We start from the raw sequence: 8,359 nt of genomic DNA, 5'->3' as shown, positions 1-8,359 counted from the left end.
TCTGTATGGGACCCATTATTTGCATCTGAGAAATGATAACTCTTAAATCATGTAATAATCGCCATTTTTCTGATTTTTTTTTCTTGATAACAAATATATGTGTGTTCCAGGGTGATGTGGATGGCTGTATATGTCCCAATTGCAGCCCTTTCAGGCACTAATTCAGCAGCAGCAGTTAATTTTTCAGAGGATAAAGGCCATGGAGGAATCCACACATGTTCCTCTGTTTTCCACGTAACGGGTATGCCTCCCTCAATGGACCCTAGGAAAAACCCAGACCTGTCCTGTCCCTTTTAGAATTCAGCACTGGGTCAACTTGTCCTTGTAAATATTTTCCTAGACCTTTTCTGGGCATGTAGTCCATTTTTGTCATCATATCCTTGGCCTGTGGGGAATATTCATTAGTCAGTCTCATGTCTAAAGTTATTAAGACATCTCTGCCCCTCAGTGTCTATAATATAGGGAGTGATCTTTCCTGATATTCCTTCTGCATCCATCCATGTCAATTCTTTGGAGCTTATTAAAGGAGCCATTTCATACCCTAGACCACATAGGGCCTGAGATGATGTTTGCCTAGGCCACCTGGGTGGCCAGTCATGAACAGAGATGACACTACGATCTGCTCCAGTGTCTAACAAACCAAAAAATGAGAGTCCCTCCACAGTCAATGTTAAAATTGGATGATCACCCAGCTATAACAAGATAAAGGCAAATCGGGAGCCCGTAGATCCTACACCCCTGTCTCCTCTGATCTTATTTTCAGCAGGAAAACACCTATGTAAGCTAGGCAGAAGCAGCATCTGGGCAATTCTGTCTGCAGGAGAAATTGCAGTAATTCCCTGGGAAGACTTTACCAGGACTTTTACTGTGTCTAAATAACCAGGGTCATTTACTCCTGGTACAATTTGTAAACCTTTCAGGGCAGAGGAGGAGTGTCCAAACAACATCCCAACTGTATTTTTAGGTAGGGGTCCTCTAAAATCTGTGTCTATAGGCTGTACTCCTGTTTGGGGGGTCAGTATGAATCTGGTGGTGGAGTGGAGGTCCAGTCCTGTGGAGCCTTTAGTGGCTCTCCTTGGTCCTTTGGGTGGTGAAGAGAAGGCCAAGGCCTCTGTTTGTCTTGTCCCTGCCTGTCGTCCTGTAGAGCCCCATATATTTGAGGGACCTGGGGACGTGGGCTCCATCGTCCGCTTTTTGGCCGTGCACCACAATATCCTGTCGCTAGAGGGAAACCATCCAAGTCTTTCATAGATCGACATTCACTTGCCCAGTGGTTCCCTTTCTTACAGCGGGGGCACAATCCAGGTTGTAGAGATCTGCGATTACTCTGTTCCCCCTTCTGTCAGGGCATTGACTTCTATAATGCCCTTTACGGCCTCATTTGAAGCAAGTCTCTGTAATTCAAAAAACCTTTTTTAATTGCATCATTGCTGCAGCTAGGCCAACATTAGTTAATGGCCCTCCTATCTCCCTGCAGACCTTCATCCAAACTTCTAAACCTTTATGTTTATATGGCGTTAGAGCAATCCTACATTCTTTTGTACATTGTTCATACACTAGCTGCTTAATAAAAGGCATAGCTGTATCAGGGTCTCCGAAGATCTTAGTAGCGGACTCCACCATGTGGGCTACAAAGTCTGAAAATGGCTCTGTGACTCCTTGCAGAACCTTGGTAAGATTCCCAGAGACTGCACCTCTAATAGGCAATGCTTTCCAGGCTTTAATGGCTATTTCATTAATCTGGCTATAGACTTGATCTGGATAACCGGTCTGGTCCAGAGCATATCTGCCTATTCCCAATATGTCAGGGTCCCAATGTCTCTGAGGGTCTGCTCCTGAAGCCAAATTAATGGCAGCTTGAGTGTTAGCATATACATAAAGGAAAGATTTCCAATCCAAATATTGACCCGGAGAGAGACAAGCTCTAGCTAAACTACCCCAGTCTCCAGGGGTGAGAAAGTATCTGCCAAGATCCTCAATTTGAGTGATAACAAAAGCTGAGTTGACTCCATAGGATTTGAATGACTCTGCTCATTGCTTTATTGTCTTAAAATCAACAGGTTCATGATTTTGCTGCCCGTTTGCATCCAGAAAAACTGGAAAACTCAATCCTAACTCTTTCCATACTTCTAAGCAAAAAGAAGTACCTCCTGCAGGCTTCACCATTCTTTTACATTGAACGTTATACAGAGGTGCAGGGGCTGGCATTGGTATAAATGCTTTCTTATATAATTCTTTGGCTTGTTTCCACATAGCGTTGGCATGTGGCCAGTCAGGATGATATATCTCTTTCTCATACTGAGCGGCTCCTTTCTCAAGGTCTACTAAGTCATTATCACTAAGCTCTGAGTCACTAGACATTCCCAAGGTCAATGCCTTTAATGAGGGATATATTTTCTTTGTCTCTAGGTCCTGATTATTACTCCTGTCTTTGTCTATCCTCTCCTTGGTCTTTTCTGTCTTTTCTTTTACTTCCTTTCCTCCCTTTTTTTTCTTTCCTTCCTTCAAAACTTTCTCTCCTTCTGACATACTCACTTGTTGCTCTGTAAGGGATTTTTGACCTGTCCTAACGGCTTCTTCACATCGTTTATCTTCTAAACAGGCATGAAGCATACGCCAAAGTGGTTTTGTCCCTGGTTTAAGCTTGCCCTCTGTTGTTTCCCTATCCAGATCTTTTCCTAACTTGTCCCATGCTCTTAAAGTGAGTGATCCTGACACTATAAACCACAGAGCAAAATGGTTACATTCAACAAGAAAACTCAACAGGATTTTCTTTTCGATTTTAAGCTTATGCTGACCAAGAAGCTCCTGAAGAGCTGAGAGGAGCGAGGTGGAGTGTGAGTTTCCCATGCTTTACAAGCTTATTTATAATCGATGTATGAGCAGGGCAAGCTGGTGTGTTTATTTACACACGAATCTTGTAGCTCATCATTAGTGGGCTCTTCCCAGCAAATGCGCTCATGTCCTGGACGGTGGCAATTCAAAAAAAAAAAAAAAACAAATCCATAACACAAAGAAGAAACAAAATTACAAATCCTAGACCACAGACTTTTTAACCTCTAAACCAAGGCTCTCATCATCTCTTTTTACTCCAGAGAACCTTACTTTGTAGCCTCTATACCAAGGATTTCACCATCTCTGCTTACTCCAGAGAACCTTATTGTCCCCATTAGGGAATTTTATATTCCCTTATCCAGGAGCTTTATCGTCCCTTATCCAGGAGCTTTATCATCCCATTCGGGAACTTACCAACATCTCTGTCCTGAATCTGAAGAATTCTGAATCCACGAGAAAAGAGAATTTTCTCGAATCCCAATACTTGGCCACCAGTTGTAACGCCCACCTCATCCAGCAAGGAAGACACAACACCGTTGGATACTTCTCAACATCCTTTATTTCAGGAACACCTCATTATTGACATGGGTGACCCTGAAGAACAAAGGCACCAGCCTTATATACAAGACAGGCTGTGGCTGTAAACTTGTCCTCTGGGGATTGGTGGAGTATGAAATATCTTATTAGCATGAATATCACCCTGGCCTTGTAGATGCCAGAGGAATGCCAACACATGTGCTGTAAAGATTGTATACCACAAACGACCATTAGATGTCAGTGCCATCTTTATCTATATGTGCCACTCCCTACAGCCATGTCTATGATCCTGCTAATTTCTGATACCAGTCTGAAAGGCACCTGGCCTCCTTGGACAAGAGCTGTATAAGCTTTGGGGGAAGTAGGACCCTTGGAGGAAAACAAGAAAACCCCACAACTGCATTCTCAGTGCAGTCTTACTCCTTTTACTTTGCTTTCCACTTTTTGGAGTTTGATGGACAGAGATTATAGTGGTTTTCTCTTTTCTAAGATCGGTGCCCAGATTTTCTCTGTAACAGTTATGGCCTCTATTCAGCTACTATCTTGACTGTAAATTCAGCTACATTTAATTCTTTTCTTTTTGGACAAATAGCACATTTCAAAATGACGATGTTTCTAATTTGTTTTGTTTTACAGTGACCATTTCATAGGCTGTAAAATGGTTCACTGCATCCACATCCTCTTCTGCTTAGAATGGTCTCCACAAAATAAGTTAGTGGATAACCTTTAAACTTTAAACTGTTGACATTTAGATGTGAAGCTAGATTCTTCTCTAGAATCTGTAGAAATCAAGTCTTATTTTTCAATCCCATGCTCCCAGAAATAAGACTCATACTCAAAACAAGTTTAATAATAACTTGTTTATATATGTAGGCTCTTCTTTGAATAGTTCACCACTAAAAGAACCCATCAATTATATTCTACATTCTGTCTCATGATTGGTTACCTGTCATGTGTCATGTGTCCATCACCTCATATCTTGAGAGAAGCCAAATTCTACCCCTCACAAAAAAAGTTAGAAAAAAATAAACTGTAGATACAGTAATGTAGAAGAGGCTGAAGGAAATGATGTTCAGTAATAGGCTCCAATGGAGATGGAGCTCAAGAGAAGGCTCCCACTCCTAACACTTTAATTGATGCTATACTCTTGTTAAAGACAAGGCATACCTTTGCTACCCTCTGGCAGACCTAACAAGTGGTTGACTGTGACAAATGCAGATAATTTATAACCCCCAAACTCAATGTGGGGACAACTGTTGTTGAATTAATGAAAAATCCACTGAAGCAGAATAGGAGAGTTACCTCATTGAAGATTAGCACTCTCAACTAACTTGAATACAACAATATCTTTCAGACTTTGAGCCATTCACCAAGCAGCGTGGATACAGTATCTGAAACAACCAATACACACAAAGCAGAGGACTGCTTGTCTGGCCACAATGAGATAAGACACAAATTTCCCTCAATAGACTTAAAGCTTCAGGAATAGGTGATAAATGGTGTGGTGTATGTTAGATGGGGACAAACTCTTGTAGACACGATGAGGAACTCTCAGATGGTAGATTGTGAAAGAGTAATTGGACTATAAAAATATTAAACAATAAGAATGATTTTAAAAAATCTAATAATCATTTACAAAAAGAAAATGTGTTTCATTATTTCAACAATTTATCTGCTGGTTAAACTGTGTCTATTGTGACATCCATAGTATGTATCAGCTTACCATTTAAGTGGAATAATGGGTTTCTCAAAGATAGGATTTTATTTTTCTTTATTCGTGACAGATGTCATTCTATGATGTCCAGATGAACTAGAATTTTCCTGAACATGGCTATTGAATATGGGAAGTAGTCACCATAACATGATTGAAATTGTTCACCAGAAGAATCACAGCATTGTTCCTGTTTTACGGAGAAGGTGTTGCTCTTTTGACTATACGAAATGTTAACTTTGGTGGCCATTTATATAGTGTTATCTGTAAAAGAAATGACATTTCCATTTATATATGGAGTCTAGACATTTGTGATCATGCTCATAATAACTTCTATTTCACAATGAACATAATTACCAATGAGACATAGATAGCAATTTGTGAAAGAGCAACATAGACATGTCATAGTTGGGTAAGCATAGACTGAATAAAAGAATTGACACCAGTTTGAAATGTCTTACCTAGAGAACTTCAGTGGTATTCTCCAGCAATGTCTGTGATCTTTATGGCAAAGTATCCTTCAGTTGCATTTCAGTTGATACAAGCAAAAGAAAGCATATAAACAAAAATAGGATATGAATAAAGCTGAAATTAGAGTCAAATTTCCAAAATCAAAGTGGGAGAAAGTTGAAAATCTGCAATAGGAAAACAAAGAAAACAAAACAAAACAAAACAAAACAAAAAAACAAAATAAAAACAAAAACCAAAGAAAAAAACAATAAAAGTACAGTAAAATCAAATAAACAAAAAAGCAAACCAACCAAACAACAAAATACCCAAAAGAATATAAAAGAAAAAAATGAATTTTTAAATCATTCCATGATTTATAATGTTATTATTTTTAGTATATTGAAGTTATATTTTTGATGAACGTGTATAAAAAAATAGAAAAAAGCTCCAAAGTTGGAAGTCTAAGAAGAGACTTTTAGAAGAGGGCTAAATTCCTTCAAAAAAAGCCACAATAAATAAATGAAGGCACTTGAAATTGCATACAAAAAGAAATTGACAGTAGAAAGTATACTAAGAACATACAAGAAAATCAAAAATATGTTTGGTGCATTCAAAAATACTAGATAATATCATTTAGGTTTACTCATAGAACCATGATGATCTTTATTTAGCAAACCCTAAATTATTAATAATTTATCATTTATACTATTTCATAATCATTTCGTTTGTCACATTAGGTCAAAGGCAGAGAACATATATTTAGGATAAAAAGAAAGAACTAAACATAAACCATTGTAAACAAGAGAGGGAATGAGGGAATTCACCCAATTTTAAGACAATACAATGCTGAGTAACAAGTACTTTAAGTGCTTTTGTCAATGGAGGCTGAATCACAGTTTCTGTGCAGAGTTTATTACAAAATTAGCCATTTAAAATTGTTTTATACTCAACAGTTATTGAAGACAGTGATTAGAAACTTCTATATCTCAAACAAGAAATGGACCAAGTGTAAGAGATCTATGGTGTGGAAAGGGAGCAATTCTTTCCTTTCAGTAGTTCGTTCAGTATTTCCATGGTTTTACAAATATATGCCCACCCACTTTCTGTCCTATGTTAATGTTAGTACAATTGCCTATATACAGCTTACCTCTAGTAAAATCTTCAGGAAGACAAAAACGGTTGCAAGCACAATGCTGCCAAGAAATATGAATTCTAGGTCCATGGCAGTTTTCTGTTACTTATACTAATTTAAAATCTGGTAACAGCAGATGTAACAAAGAAGATAAAACAGTCTTTGAAAGGAACCTAATAGCTCTTTCTCTGCCTTATGATAGCCATCTGAATTGCTTGTGCCAGGCCTTATATACTGTTGGTGAGGTCATAAAATAGCATTTTTTACACAAGAGTGACCTCATAATCACACTTGAATCAACTGCCTGAATTAGTCTAGTACACAGGAAATCAGATGATCCCTGGATATAACTTTACTCAATCTAGGACAGGCTACATCTAAAAGAGAAAGCGAGAATAAAAGATTAAGAGATGCAATCTAAAAGATGCTAAATGGGCTAGCTTTCATACACTAATCAAAAGTGCAACATAAAAATATTAACCAAGTAAGATCACCAATGGAAGGGGAAGCCCTTGGTCCTGCCAAGATTTAACCCCCCAGTGAAAGTGATTGTTGGGGGGAGGGTGGTAATGGAGTAGGATGGAGAGGGGAACACCAATATAGAAGGGGAGGGGGAGGGGTTGGGGGATGTTGGCCCGGAAACCGGAAAAGGGAATAACAATCGAAATGTAAATAAGAAATACACAAGTTAATAAAGATAAAAAATAACCATGTTTTGCAATTTAAAGTTGCTTTATTTGATGGAATTCTATCCATCAATTAAAGGTGGAGAAACACAGACACACACACTCACACAACAAAACATACACACATACACATTTTTAATCTATACAGCGAATACAATATAAAGAGTATTTTAAAGACCTAAATACCTTCATGAAATTATTGATCAAATGGAAGTGTGTGTGTGTGTGTTTGTGTGTGTGTGTGTGTGTGTCTTTGTGTGTGTCTGATTTTTTTTCCATCTTTATTAACGGGTATTTCTTACTTACATTTCTATTGTTATTCCCTTTCCCGATTTCCGGCCAAACATTTCCTTAACCCCTCCACCTCTCCTTCTATATGGGTGTTCCCCACCCGATGTTTCCCCCACTACCAGCCCTGCCCCCAACAATCACGTTCACTGGGGGTTCAGTCTTGGCAGAAATAAGGCCTTCCCCTTCCACTGGTTCTCTTACTAGGCTATTCATTGCTATCTATGCATTTGGAGTCCAGGGTCAGTTCGTGCATAGTCTTTGGTAGTGGCTTAGTTCCTGGAAGATCTGGTTAGTTGGCGTTGTTGTTCATATGGGGTGTGAAGCCCTTTAAGTATCTTTCAGTACTTTCTCTGATTCCTCCAATGGGGTCCCATTCTCAGTTCAGTGATTTGCTAATGGCATTCGCCTCTGTATTTTATGTATTCCGGGTGTGTCTCTCAGGAGAGATCTACATCTGTTTCCTGTCAGCCTGCACTTCTTTGATTCATACATCTTATCTCTTTTGGTGGCGGTATATGTATATGTATATGTATACATGTACGTGTATGTGTATGTGTACGTGTATGTATATGTGTGGGCCACATATGGGACAGGTTCTGAATGGGTGTTCCTTTTGCCTCTGTTCTAACCTTTGTCTACCTATTCCCTCCTAAGGGTATTCTTGTTCTCCTTATAAAGAAAGATTGAAGCATTCACACTTTGGCCATTATTCTTGAG

At 38.8% G+C, this 8,359-nt stretch overlaps 1 long non-coding RNA gene across 1 annotated transcript; it reads right to left on the bottom strand.

Moving 5' to 3' along the window:
• Nucleotides 1–5,126: 5,126 nt before the first annotated feature.
• Nucleotides 5,127–6,901, bottom strand: LOC103694567 (uncharacterized). The gene is made up of 3 exons (NR_190771.1): nucleotides 6,681–6,901; nucleotides 5,545–5,601; nucleotides 5,127–5,347 (listed from the first exon to the last, which is right to left on the bottom strand). It is a non-coding gene; the product is annotated as an uncharacterized LOC103694567 (long non-coding RNA).
• Nucleotides 6,902–8,359: the final 1,458 nt, after the last annotated feature.

Source organism: Rattus norvegicus, chromosome Y, assembly GCF_021556685.1.
Source record: "Rattus norvegicus strain SHRSP/BbbUtx chromosome Y, alternate assembly SHRSP_T2T, whole genome shotgun sequence".
Taxonomy (NCBI): Eukaryota; Metazoa; Chordata; class Mammalia; order Rodentia; family Muridae; genus Rattus; species Rattus norvegicus.
Note: the sequence above shows the minus strand (reverse complement) of the source record. Positions and strands in the feature narration are given on the sequence as shown.